The sequence below is a fragment of the Pongo pygmaeus genome, chromosome 4, assembly GCF_028885625.2.
Source record: "Pongo pygmaeus isolate AG05252 chromosome 4, NHGRI_mPonPyg2-v2.0_pri, whole genome shotgun sequence".
Classification (NCBI taxonomy): Eukaryota; Metazoa; Chordata; class Mammalia; order Primates; family Hominidae; genus Pongo; species Pongo pygmaeus.
The window spans coordinates 63,065,351-63,080,454 of NC_072377.2; positions in this window are offsets into that span (position 1 = coordinate 63,065,351).

Below are 15,104 nucleotides of genomic sequence, written 5' to 3' on the forward strand. Positions count from 1 at the left end.
TAATACTTTTTCGATATAAGTATTGGAAAATATTATATTTCATTCTATGGGTTGCCTTTTTGTGCTATTAGGGATAACTTTTTGTAAACAGAATGCTTAATATAGTCCAATTTATCTTTTTTCTTTTATAGTGTATGCTTTTTTGAATCTTATATAAGAAATCTTTGCCTAGCTCAAGGTCATGAAAAAGCTCTCCTATACAGCTTTATTAACTCCAAGAGATTTATTATTTTACGTTTTATATTCAAATCTATAATTCATAAAGAATTAATGTTTGTGTATGCTGTGAGGTCAAGACCAAAACATATTTTTCCCCAGTATGGATATCCAATCGATCCAGTACCACTTATTATGCCCTTTCTTCAATTTGGAGAGGAGCTATTATAAATGGGGTGATGAAAGGAAATCTGAACTTCCATAACGGGCTCATTCTTAGACACCACAATTTTAGAAAAAGTAAACATGAGAGTTGGAAAACAGAGAATCTACTACTCTAAAAATATCTCTTTCTTCATATCTTTTGGGAAATCTTGAAGGACTCTTGGGCATTTCAGTTTGAACACTACTGTTCTAGGAAGTAAGTCAGGGTAGAGGAAGATAAGCATTCTTAAAAGGGAGGATAGAGTCCGTATGGCAACTCATATGCACTGTACATGCAAGAGGACTTTGGGGCCCAAAGGCAGACAAAGAGCTAATGATATTGTGGAGTAAATTGGGCAAACTTTCTTGACTAAATGAAGTGAGATCTCTTTTCTCCCTAAGCTACTTGGCAGTTTGTATTTATTTTTCTGTTGACTGCACAGAACTTTTCAGTGGTGACTACTAAAACCACACTATGCTATAGCTTCATTTTGGATCATCATTTTTTCTTGCCAAAGGTCATTCAGCTAAAGATTTTAAATAGATTTCGATGGAATTTTATATGACAGAAATTACTGAGCAATCATATTTTACCTGTTATTCTCTTTTTACATATGAAAATTCTAAAGCAGTGAAACATTAAAATAGATTGTCCTAGGTCATGTCCTGAGTTTTATGCTTAGTTTCTTAGAAACCAAAATTCCCTATTTCCAACCTAGTGCTTTACCCCTCTCTAAAAGTTATGCCTTTGCAAAGAATTAAAAATTCCAGTCAAAGGAACTCCCAATCATCAGATGTTTTTGTTCTGTACATGGAGAATCAGCCTAAGGCTGTCTCTGTGGGCATGTGTGCTTCTGTGGGTTTCCCAAGGGCCATGGGAATGGCTGTGGACACAAAGCAGGCAAAGTGTCTGTGATCAGGACACGATAGAGATGACATTGTACTTCCTTTAGCTGCCCTCGGAGGCATCTTGTGCCTCATAGCAGAAGGCAGAAGTGGGGAGATTTTTGTCTAATACGACAGTTTCAGGGGCTGTCAGAGCTGTGCGTGTGTTATGTACCATTTCCTCAAGCTGTACTTGGGGAGAAGCTGGGGAGAACTGGTGCATTTAACTGCTTGGGTTGGCCCAGCAGTGTTTCTTGCTTTTTCAACCCTCAGAGTTCCGAAGCAATCAGGAAATGTTACAGGAAGGAGAAAGAGGTTTTCAGGGACAGAAGGGTAGTGAATAGCAGGGCAATGTAGGAAATGGAAAACAAACAAACAAACAAATTTTTTAAAATAAGCCTTTTACTTGGGAACATTTTAGATTTGCAGAATTATTCAGAAGATGCTACAGAGAGTTTTTGTATACCCTACACCCAGTCTTCCCTGTTAATAGCATCTTACATTAGTATGGCACAATTATTGCAATTAATTAATAAGCATTGATATATTATTATTAACTGAAGTCCATACTTTATTCACATTTATAAAGTTTTTTCATAGTGTCCTTTTTCTGTTCCAGGATCCCATCCAGGAGATAATACTTTATGTAGGAAGGATGTCTCCTTAAGTCCTACTTGTTGTGACAATTTCTCAGACTTTCCTTGTTTTTGATGACCTTGATAGCTTTCAGGATCAGGTATTTTGTAGAATGTCCCTCGAGCAGGATTTGTCTGAAGTTTTCTCATGACTGAGTTGGGGTTAGATGTTTTTGAAAGAAAGGGTACAGAGACAAAGTGGCATTCTTATCACATATCAAGTGTACATACTGTCAATGTGACTTACCACTGTTGATGTTAACCTTGATCGCCTGGGTTAGATAGTGTTTGTCAGCCTTCTCCACTGCTTCCTGCTGGGCCAGATTAAATTTTGGAAGCTCTAAAGCATTGAAAAGGTTGTAAGACACATTTCCTCAAATTAATTTTAAGATATATATTACAAAATTTTAAATTGTTCTGATTTTTCCAATGATGACTACATTTTTTGTTGTGATTTTTAAGCAATAAAATTGTTTCCTAAAAAAATTGCATTAGGAAAAAAACATATCATGGTGCTTCTGTTTTGTTGATGTCCTAAGCACATACTCTATCTGTCCCCAGGGTAATCCAACAAAGGCCCTCTGGGAGCAGTTTCCTACTCTTCATCCCATTTGAGAGATATCCTCACATTCTCTCTCATCCCTTTTCCTTTAGGAAAAGAAGCTGGTAGGTGCTTTTTCTTCCCACAATAACTATAAATGCAAGGACTCCTTGCATTTAAATGAAATTAATATTAATTATCTCTATGAATATTTATTAGGAACAATAGTTCCTAATATATTAAAACAAAAGAAGATCTCTGCTAGAAACAGGAAGAGTAGCTACAAAGGTTAGTAATAAACCTTTGTTCTTAGAGATCTTCTGATCTATAGGAAACCCTACGTAAACCTAAACCATATGCATGAATCACTGGTTTCTAAGACCTGCCACGTGGCAGATGAGGTATGTTTTGCAGTCAGCAGCTTCCTGGGAAATCTCCAAATCACATTCTCATCTTCTAAGTTTGGCCTTATTCAGAAGGAACCTGGTTGTTAATTAACACTAGCCACTTTCTTTCTTTCTTTTTTTTTTTTTTTGAGATGGAGTTCTGCTCTTGTTGCCCAGGCTGGAGTGCTGTGGTGCGATCTTGGCTCACCGTAACCTCCGCCTCCTGGGTTCAAGCAATTCTCCTGCCTCAGCCTACTGAGTAGCTGGGATTACAGGCATGCACCACCACATCTGGCTAATGTTGTATTTTTAGTAGAGATGGGGTTTCTCCATGTTGGCCCAGGCTGGTCTCGAACTCCCTACCTCAGGTGATCTGCCTGCTTTGGCCTCCCAAAGTGCTGAGATTACAGGCATGAGCCACTGTGCCCGGCCAACACCAGCCACTTTCTTAGCATCCACCTGGAGTAGGAACTATGCTTGACCATACAAAACCCAGAGTAAGTGACTAAAGTCACACAGCTGGTGGTAGTGGAGCCATGACTAGAGTCCTAAGCATCTGGCCTCAACATTTAGCTGTAACTCACAAGATGGTTTACAGTTTTCTCATGTCAGGTTTACATAAAATCCTGGTGCATTATGAACTACACAGGTAAAAGGATAAAAGGATTCCTTTCTCTCCTCTAAAGTACTCTTTTTCATCTTGGTGAGGATTTACTCCTAAATAGTAGTTAAAAAGTAGAAGAGGGTTTAATGCTCATGTTCCAATATTATTCTCAAGCAAGGCAGCATCACATGCTGAGATTAGCTGTTTATCAAGGATTTAGTATTACTTTAATGTATGCATTCATTTAATAAACTCTTCAGAATAATGTGTTAGAGAAGTTAAGTCTTCTCCATTAACTAATTAGTTTTTATAAGAGGAGGATGGTGTAAAGTATACTAATAAAAAGTATCCTCATATTGGGTAGATTACTTCAATATGTAGGACCATTAGAGTGGTAATTTTCAGTAATTTTCCTACTTTAGCCCATGCATAGCATTATTCATGGCAGAAGAGGAAATAATCTCCTATTAAATGGGACTTTAAAAATCTTATCCTTTAATCATACCAGCTAATTAGCACTAATGTATAAAACATCAAACAGAAAAAAGTGATTAATATCATTGATATATTATAGACAGATATTTTATTTAAAATATCCAACATTTGGAAGGGAAGGGAGATAAAGCACATAAGAATAATTTATTTAAAATTAAAATTTGAAGTTTACAATATTAAAATGTGATAGTATATTAGTGAGTTGTGTATCATTAAAAAAAGTAAATGGCTTTTATAAATGCCACAGTCTTTATTAGCAACCTGATTATTATTTTTCTGGTCTAAAACCAGAGATTTTTCTCCAACTGCTAATTTAAGAAAAGTAGTTAATTATTTTTCTATTTCTCACTCTCTCTCTTTTTTTTTTTAATGTAGCATAAATAGCTAGTTGCTTCTGAAATACCCAAACAACCATTCCATATCTCTTTTTTACTAATAGAACCTTGATTTTCTGTAATAATTACACAGAGTCATTTCATGATTTGAGGTAAGTTTAAGCTAGTTATAAAACTTCATTCTCCTTTGCCAATGACTACATTTTTCAGCTTTCTTTGCAGCATCTGAGGTTCTATAACTACGTTATGGACAATAAAGGAAAGATCCTGCTAAGAAACTTCTGAAAAAAAATTGCTTTCCAGATAAAATGGCAACTGTACCACTGCTATTCTGTCATTTTTCTTTTCCTTCCTTTGAATTTAAGTGTGAAGCCTTGTGTTATGGAAGCCATCTTGTGACCACAAAACCACAAGCCACATGAAACAGATAAAAGTAGCCCCTTTTTTATTATCAGCATTAAATTTATCATGGACTGCCTGTCTTCAGACTTTTTATTACAATATTTTATTCAGTTTTAAAGTATACATTTATTTTGGCACTTTAACACCTCCAAAATTAGGCTTGGAGACTGTAGCAGAGCACTCTTTTAATCCTTAAGAACTGAGAAAGGAGGCAGAGGAGATGGTAAATTAGGTGGGTTTTAGCAGCATTGTTAAAGGGGATATCTACCTATTTTCAAAGTTGGCTTCAGAATTTAGCTCCAGTGGTGCTTACTTCTTCAAAGGACTATTTTAAGAAATGTTGCATCATTTATGCTCTTGATGACACAGAAACCAACATTGAATGGAAAAACTCATTGGCAATTTTGAGTTGACTATGAATCAGAAGAGTTGAACTCTGAATTTGAAAGAGTTTAGAGACATTAACCAGTTTATTTCTCATTTTAAAGTATGCAGATAGGTGATATGATACAGATCCAGGTTTAATATATCTATATATAATAAAAATTCTAGGTAATATAGAAGCATGTGTAATAGTTACTTGGCAGCATGTTTCTTTAGAAACATGCAATAATGATTACTCTTATAGCTGACGGTACTTCAGTTTTGACAAACTGTAGCGTGTAAGAGAAAGAATCTCCTACTTGGTTAAGCCATTTCTAGTTGGGTATTTTCTTGCTTGGAACTGAAATAATTTCCACTGTACACAAGAACACTCCAAATTCTTGTTCTATAAGCTGTACTTGAAAACATGTTGTTCATCCTACTATATTATTCTTAAGACTCCATTCAGCATGGCCTTTTGGTGGTCTGAGTGTGTGAGGCTTCCTTTAAATACCTGAATTGGCTTGAATTGATTATTAACTTACTATAAAAGTCTTACACACACACTAATGTTTTTAGATAGCTGCTGCTTCTTCAGCTTACATTCTAGGAATTATTTACAAATTTCAGAGTTCTTGAAGTCAGCTCTGTGATGGTTAATTTTATGTGTCAGTGTAACTGGGCTAAGGGATCCCCAAATAGTTGGTAAAACTTTAGGGTGTGTCTGTGAGAGTGTTTCTGGAGATTAGCATTTGAATCAGTAGACTGAGTAAACAAGATTGCCCTCACCAATGTGAGTGGTCATCCTCCGATCCATTGAGGGCCCAAAGAGAACGAAAGGCAGAGAAGAGTGAATTTGCTCTCTCTCTTCTGGAGCTGGGACATCCATCTACTCCCATCCTCAGACATCAGCATTCCTAATTTTGGGGCCTTCAGAATTGGATCCGTACTTACACTATTACCCCCACTCTCCAGTTCTTCGGCCTTTGGACACACACTGGGACTTACACCATTTACATCCCCGGTTCTCAGACCTTCGGGCTTGGCTTTCCTTGGCCTCCAGCTAGCACATGGGAGATTATGAGACTTCTCAGCCTCCATAATTACTTGAGCCAATCCCTCTTAACAAATCTTTTTATACTTATGTACATATAGTCATGCATTGCTTAATGATGGGGATACACTCTGAGAAATGCATCATTAGGGCATTTTGTTATTGTGTGAACATCATAGAGTGTACTTACACAAACCAAAATAGTGTAGCCTACCACATATTTAAGCTATATAGTATAGCCTGAATATTGTAGGTAATTGTGATAGAATGATAAGTATTTGTGCATCAAAACACATGGAAACATAGAAAAGGTACTGTAAAGTATAGTATAAAATATAAAACACATTACACCTATACAGAGCACTTATCATGAATAAAGCTTGTAGACTAAAAGCTGCCCTGGATGAGTCAGTGAATAAGTGGTGGTGAATGTGAAGGCCTAGCACACTACCATATACTTTTATATGACTGGTAGTGCAGTAGGGTTGTTTACACCAACATCACCATAAAGATATGAGTAATGCGTTGAGCTATGACATTATGACAGCTATGATGTCACTAGGCAATATGAAATTTCTCAGCTCCATTATAATCTATGGGGCCACTGTTGTATATGCAGTCCGACATTGACCAAAATGTGGTTATGACTATACAGCCTATTGGTTCTATTTCTCTGGAGAACTCTGACTAGTACTAGCTCCCAACTGGATTATATGATTTAAAGTGAATCAGTTCTGTCAGAATGAGTGCTAGATATTCCTACTAGACGTGTACTTCTCAGTTTGCTAAATAACATGCTTCTAGGAGAATATGGTAACTCTTCTTGCAAAAGCATTTCTTACAGAGCTTTGCAGGACTTTTGTTTTTTTATTTTATGATTATTACTCTTTACTATTTGGTATTGACTTCTCTTTCTCTTAAAGATTTAAATCTAATGGTGTCTGTGAACCATTACATTCAGGGAAGATAAGAGACATATATTAAATCCCTGAAATATGCCATTCTTTTGTGTAGGCTTCTGTCATAACTGACTTACTCCATCATCAAAATAACATCTGAGGTAGATAATGGCCTGAGGTTATGCCCTGTGTTATATCTGAGGACACTAAGGCTGAGAGAGATTTAAAAAGTTGTCTAAACTGATAAGCCATTTTGATTCAGATCAGCCACACTCAGAAGTGTAGACAACTTCCAAATCATCATGTTTTCTCCTGAGAACGAGGGATAATTCACAACAAATATTTGAATGTGTCCTGCGGGCCACACATTGTACTGGCACAGTCCCTGCCTTTAAAGTGCTAATAGTCTCATGAGAATTAGAATGACGCATGGTACTTTCAAGCCACATTGGCTAAGTAAAACCCAATGGTGTGACCAGAACAACTGGTCTTGAAAAAAGGCTCTGGCAGCCTTTTAGCATAGAGGTTGGTTAACAGCACTGAGCCCAGACCTTGAAGTCAAGATCTTCTGGCTTCACATCTCCAACAATTAACTTATTGCTTGACTTCATATAGTCTGTTTCCTCATCAGCAAAATGTAATAATAATGGAAATAATTATGTACTTTACAAACAGTTGTGTGCAGTAAGTGAGATACTACTTACAAAGTGCTCATGTGGTTTCTGGCACTTAATAGGCCTCCAGCAAAGTTTTGGAGGAGCTAAGAATGAGACTCCAGGAATGGAATATCTCAAAGATAGGGCTTGTGTGTGAGGGCCCTGGACTGGAAAGACACTAGGAGAGTGTTTTCCATGGGGATTCCTCTGCCATACCCTAAACATAGTGCTAAAATTTTCAGAAAGGACTTGCTTGGGAACACTATGAATAAAACAGAGTGTTCCCCCGCTCTCCCCCCACCTTTTTTTTTAAACTGCTGACAACTGCTAAAATGCTTACAGACTTGGCCTGGATTTTCAAAGAGGATTAGATATCACTAACAAGATTGTCCAGGTGCCTAAAAAGTTATGCGATGTTTTCTCTGATGAGGGAGTGCTTTGTTGTGAGCTTGCAGAACAGCTGTGATCTCTGTTTACAGGGCTCACCATTATTTGAGTGTCTGTGCTCTGCCTCATGGGCTATAAAGTAAGCCAAGTCATCCTGTTTGCTCATGGTAAAATATTACAAATTAAGTCAATAAATGCACCTCTCCCAGCTGAAAATCTGCACCCCTCTGGACATCACAGAGCTATCTGATACCTCGTCTTTCTGTACTCTGGTCTCTAGGTTCCTTGCAATTTGCAACTTGATTGAAAAATTCCCAGTTCTATATTCTTCTGTATGAAGAAGTAGTACTGCATCTGTAAGCCAGACCCTTGTTTCCTCCTGCTTACTTTATCTTTTCCCATATCGTTCTAGGAAGACATGTTTGCCTTCTCAGTCTGCGGAGAAAATTAGATAAGTATTATATGTTGCTTTTAATATCTATCCAGACAATTACATCAAAAACTTTTAAGTGCTTCTCTTTTGTTCCCTATTTGACTGCCTGCAGCACTTCTCAACTAAAAGCTCTCTTTCCAAACTTTGCTTTAATTGTTAATAGGCATCTGCTGAGAAGGCTTAACTTTGCTTTATGGCATGGTGTGGGAGATTTTGATGTGCCTCAGCTTGTTTGTGGCAGAACTTGGGGAATGGTGAGAAATTAGACAACAGTCTGTTGAGCGCTGAACATACATCAGTAAGAGATCACTGCAGAAATAATAGCTGACATTTGAAAAACATCTCATAATGTTATACTAACCAACCTTCCTAGGTTAAGAACTAGATTGAGCAGCACCCAGTCCCCATGAAAATGTTCTCAATTTACTACTAGCTGAGAGCCCTGCTGCAGTTCTGTTATTAACTGCTTCACTATGGCAAAAGGATAGAGGAGAAGGTTGAACAGGGCTTTTCTAATTAGTGTTTGTGGTGCTAGTCTGCTGGCTGACCTTGAAATTGGAATAAGGCAGGTCAGACATTAAAACTCAGAGAAAGAAATCAGAATTCTTTAACTCTCTTCTCTCTATACTATCTTTAACTCCACTTCTCAACTCGTCTACTCTACTTCTCTCATACTATCATAGACCTACAACTGGGCAACCCTTCATACTATATGTTTATTTGTCTTATACTTTTACAAGGCTTAATAAAACTCCAGCTTACTAGCCAACCAGCATGAGAGTTTTTCTGATTCTCTATAATGACTTCTAAATGTCAAATGAGTAAGATTCAGTTTATCCTGTTCCTTAGGCAAGATAGCAAGCCCCGGATTTCTAATAATGAAGGAAGCTTGTTACTTTTTAACAACTGGCCTTGAAGACCTGGGTGGTTCCCAAAACCCCTTAATTTGACTGCAAAGATGAGTCATTGAAAACTCTGTCATCAACCATACTATGGGGACAGTGCTAACAGAGATCCTTGAAATTCCCAGATAATCCCCAAACTACCATTTTGCTACTAGCTTTAGCCTCTTAACTTAAATCTTCACTAGAACTGCTAACAACATTGCACTGATAAAAGCTTCAAAAGAGCTAGCATATTTCTAAGAAGTGTTAACTTGGGGATGTATCAAGAATTGGGCCATAGAAAGAAGTTATAGAAGCAAAAATTGATTGAATATTCATTCTTGTATAACAAATGCATTGTAGAGTTTTGAGTACTTATTGCATCATTTAATTGTCAGTAGAATAGTTTGATTTAAACTATATAACAGTTTTATCATTTATTTGTAAGCCTTAACTAGGTAGACATATCTTTTTATAGACCTTAAACAATGTATTAGGAGCAGAAACTGACTTGCTGAGAAATTGCTGGGTCTTTCCAGAGGTCGTATGAATAGATTCTCAGACAAAACAGAAGTCTAATTCTAGAAAACTGTCTAGTCTTCAAATGTCTATTATAATCTATCTCTGAGTCTTAAGTGTTAAGGCATACTGCTCTTCTCATTGTGTTAATGGGCTTTTGCTTGTGCCCTGCAGAGTCTAATTTTCTTTCCCATATAGATATAAATAAGGACAATGGTACAAAAGGGAAAATGGTGAGGGAGGCCTCGGAGCTAGAGTTGGGAGCCTTGTAGGATTCCCTGGGTTCCTCAGAAAGCGCTCACTAATGTGGAAAACCAAAGTCAGGTAAATGGAAGAGGAAATGTTAAAGGAGAATTACTTTCTGGTATTTATGCTACTTTCACAGGCATCTTTTATAGCTCCTGCAAAGGCAAGAAGGAAATCATTATGGACTTTGTATAGTGACCCAAGCCCTGGCATGGAAATTAAAATACTTGCTATTAACTCTAGCTCTGCCACTAAAGTGTGTGGCCTCAGGCATGCTATTTCTTTTCCTCCATCTCTTTATTTATAAAGTGAGTAGTATAAACCATGAGTGAAACACTCATTTTCTGCCCTAACATTTGATGTTAGAAACCTTGTGATATAATGGAAATACCACACATTTAGGAATATAAGCAAATTTCTAGTTATATGTTGTGTAACACTGATTGAGTGAGCTCTTTTAGTTTCTTATCAGTAAAATAAATAGATTAACACATTCTTTGCAGGGCAGCTGTGAAAATAAAAGATAACATATAATAAATACCAGGAAATGTGCCCAGAATGTAGACAGCTTTACATTAAAAAACAATGTTTATTCAATAATGCCATGACCTGGTCCTAAATGGCCCTGCATTGCAGGTTGAGTTGTAAGTCTGACTTCTGTCTCCATGGATTAAGCAGCATGGAGTCTGTGTTACTACCTGAGAGTAAAAGTGATTCAAAGCTCTTGGCTCTGTCTATGAATGAATGCAAAGGCAATTCTCTCCCAGGACATCTTGGAAATGCTATGGGAGATTAGAGCCCCATTGCACAATCATGCCTTAACTCAGCCTCTATGGCCCTGGGACCTCTCTAACCCCTCTCTAACCCCTCTCAGCTATGTTGAAAGCTCTGCTGGTGAAGGAAAATGTAGTGAAGCATGGCAAGCTACTTTACTCACATCAAGAAATGCAAAGCCCTGACAATGCAGAGGGGTTCCAGAATAAGTCTTTGAATCCTTTTCCTGATATTCTCAAATACTTGTGTTGAGAATTGGGCAGGATGCCGAGGGGTGGGGAGTAGGCAAAAGATGGCGAAAGACATCCACTTCAGCGAACCTCTAATGTTTCACATTCAGTCGGGAATCTAATGTTTCAGATTCAGTTGGGAATCTGTCAAAAAACGGGCTACATCTTGGGGGAAAAAAAACCATCTTTTAAAATATTTCCATCAACAACAAACTTCTCTCATTTACAAGAAAATGGATCATTTGACACCTTGGAGATTTTACCTGGAGGAAGATAATTTCTTGAAGCCTCTTGTGCCTGTGAGAGCCCAAAGCTGTTTTGCAGCTGTAATATTGATAATGTATTCACATTCTCCCCAGAGTAATGGATTCTTTAACCTTAATCTTGAGTCTGGAATGAGATTCTGTCCTCTAGAGGTCACCAATGCACCAGATTTGAAGGCCACGGAGGCTTCTAAAATGCTCAGGAAGAGCTAGGTGTCCTGTTCATATATGAATGAAAGAGAAAATAAGGCAAGTAAATTATCCTGATGGTTACTTTCCAGCTAGTCTCTGAAGAAGTAGGAAATCTGGTTTTCAATAAGGCATTTTAAAATGGATTTATCTTGGTTTATCTTGGCTTTTCTCTGCACTGATCTAGCTGAAGGAAACTCTTATAATGGTTAAATACTTCTTAACAGATAGTTTACTTTTGATAGTGAGGGAAGAAACTTTTCTAAATAGGAGAAAAACTGATGTAGAAATGGGCTATTATAGCCTCCATTAAATGAGTGTTACTTTCACTGGTGCTCTGGCCAAGGCAGAAGGTCTCTCTGTGCCTCCTCAGCACACTGTCTTCAAAGGGCATGGGGACACGGAAGCAGGGAAACATGGCCCTTTAATTCACAGTTATATAATGTTTGAGTTGCTTTATGAGGAGACATGCCATCTGAAGTACTTATGTATCTGCAGACAAATTAGAAACTGCACGTAAAGGGATCACTTTGAGAGTCAAAATATGCCTTTCCCTTGGGAGAACAGTCAAGAGCCAAGAAAGTGGTAGTCTCCGTTTGGGACTAATGGGACCTAAAGGAAAGTCTTAATCGGACTTTGCCTTTTTAGTTATCCTGATGCGTTAATCTTGTGTGAAGCTAGTTGTCTCCCTTAAAGAGAACTAGCCAGGAGAACGGCACTCCATGTCGGCAGTTGGACTGAACAAGGGGAGTAAACACTGCGCTGCCCAGGGTTTGGGAGGTGCTGTGGCCTAGCTTGGTGCCCATGGACTGCACTGTTCAAGGCGTGACCTGAGAGTCACCACCAGCAGTTCCCAGCATTGTTCCTGCTGCTCTGGTTGCTCTCCAAGGAGAGGAATTCCTACACCACGACTTTCCCAGGGTCCAGACACTTGCCAGCACCTGACCCATCAGGAAATCGCCTCTCCCCTCTTCCTTCCCCTATTCCTTCCTGAGCATTCCCCAGTCCAGGGTGTCGTCAGCCCTCAGAAGATCTGCTGGGATTGACTGACAAGAAAACAAAATCTTCCTCTAGATAAGAAAGATCACAGTGCTATAGGAAATCTATTTACTTCTAGGTGGCACTTGTCTACCCTCTCTCTCATTCTAACACTTTTAACTGCTGACTGTGTAGTTTCTTATCATTTCTTCAGGATATGTGGGGCAGTCAATCTTCAATCAATGAGCATTGTTTGGGTAACTCTTTTTATGGCCAATTCACAAGGAAGTAAAACATTTTGTCCTAGAGAGTTAGTGGTGGTCTTTCTCAGGGTTGTTAGACATTTTCTTTATCACTAAGAAAGAACAGAGGCAAATTTTTATTTCTGAGCTGTTTCCATTAGCTGAGAGCCCCCTCTAAAAGCTGCTGGTACTACAGAGATGTCAGAGTTCAGCAAACGATGGCACTCGTCATCTATTCTGGAGAATCCTATAACGTGGATAATATGCTAGGTGGGTGGCAGAGTGTTGTGCAATGTGCTTAGCTAGGTTGAGAATCGTGTCCCTGACTTCTTGCTGATGTAGGGCTGACAGAAAGCTTTCTGGGGATTCAGTGGTTTGATCTTGGTTACCAGTTGTGTGACTGTAAGCAAGCCTCTCTTATGTCTCATTTCTCTTATTTGTAAAGTAAAAGGGTTGGACATCATTTTCTCTAAGGTCCATTTTGAAGCCAGAACCCACTCTGAGAAATTAAGGCTGCTCAGTCAGGGCAGTTGCATCTTAGCAAGTGTGTTGGCCTCTTAATATTGCCATAACAGTGTACCAAAACCCAAATGGCTTAAAACAACAGATAATTCATTTTCTTACAGTTCTAGAGGCTGGAAGTCTGAAATCAAGGTGCAAAGAGGGCCAAGGTCTCTCTGATAGCTCTAGGGAGAATCCTTCCTGGCTTCTTCTGCCTCTTGGTGTTTGCCAGCAATCCTGGCATCCCCTGGCCTGCAGATGCCTCACTCCAGTCCTATTATCATCCTCTCCCTGTGTGTCTTCACTCGGTCTTCCCTCTGTGCATGTCTGTCTCTGTGTCAAAATTTCCACTTTCTATAAAAACATAGTCACATTGGATAGGACCTGCCATAATGACCTCATTTTAACATGATTACTTCTGTAAAGACCCTATTTCCAAATAAGGTCACATCTTGAGGTAATGGGGAGTAAGACTTCAGTGTATCTTTTTGCAGGGATATAGTTCAAACCATAACGGTAAGCACATAACAAATCCCTCTGTGCTGGATATCTTCTCTTTGACCTCTGGGTGCATTGTCCATGTTATTTTGTGCCCTGGCCTCTATAGATTATACCAAGGGATTCCCTTGTCCTCCAGCTTTCAGTTGGGTTTAGCAATGACAGGCAATATGATGGAAGAGGAGAGTTGGATAGGGTGAGTGGTGGTATTTAGTCCCCTGCGGGTTTCTCTCTCTGTAATAGGAGATCTTACTACAGGCTGGCTCTACCTTTAAAGAGACTTTATCCACACAGATTTCTTTGCCTCTGGGACCCTTAAGGGCTACTTCAAACCTTTAGGCTAAAGGTCAACAATTATCTCCCTCCTCTGGCTTCACTTTGGTTTCCCTACAGTGGGTCCATACTTTAAAAAATATATTATTTTTATTAAACTCTCTTTATATTATATCCATTTTGAGTGGACTATCTATTTTCTACAAGGATTCTGAATCTCTACATTCTCAATGACTGAATTGTTTTTCTAGAAGTTTAAGTTGTTAGTTTGGCCCAGAGAAGTCTTGGGAAGGATAAGTTGTCTTGCAATTTGGAGAACTCCTAGTCCAAGAAACTTTCAAAAGTCCAGGTCTAGTGAGGCAGGTACACCAGGCTTGGTGATATACCTAGCCTGTATCTGCATGGTGTAGGTAGGGACATTTGTAGGTTTATGACCACTCTGGAAAAGCCCTTCCAGGGTAATTGCACAACCCGGAGCCAGACTGGCTTTCACTAAACCCATCTGGACTTTCTCTGTCTCGTCCCTGCCAGCCTGCAGGACTTCACTGCATTTTTTTCACCCAGTATCCAGATTTCTTTCAGTAATACAATGACTTTCTTTTAAAAATTATTTCACATATAATAATTTCTAAGTCAGTTTTTTTAGGTCAACTTAGTCATTACTAATAAACATGCTAGGGAAAGAATATTGTGTCAGATATTCTACTGGATATTCCATTTGATGTTCTATTTTCCAAATGGAGAAAAGAGGCACATGTATGAGAGGGATTGATGATAATCTCTAGAATGACACATTCTTAGACTACCCTGTGAAGCAGATATTACTATCCATTTTAACTAAATGAGGCAACTTGAGTTTCTGAGCAGTTCAATGAATTACTCTGTTTACTCAGCTAGTAAGTTTATAAGGGGTGGTTCTCAAATTCACGTTTTCAAATTCCATTACTTGCTTCTTTTTTTTATTTTTATTTTTATTTTGTTATTATTATTATTATTATACTTTAGGTTTTATGGTACATGTGTGCAATGTGCAGGTAAGTTACATATGTATACATGTGCCATGCTGGTGCGC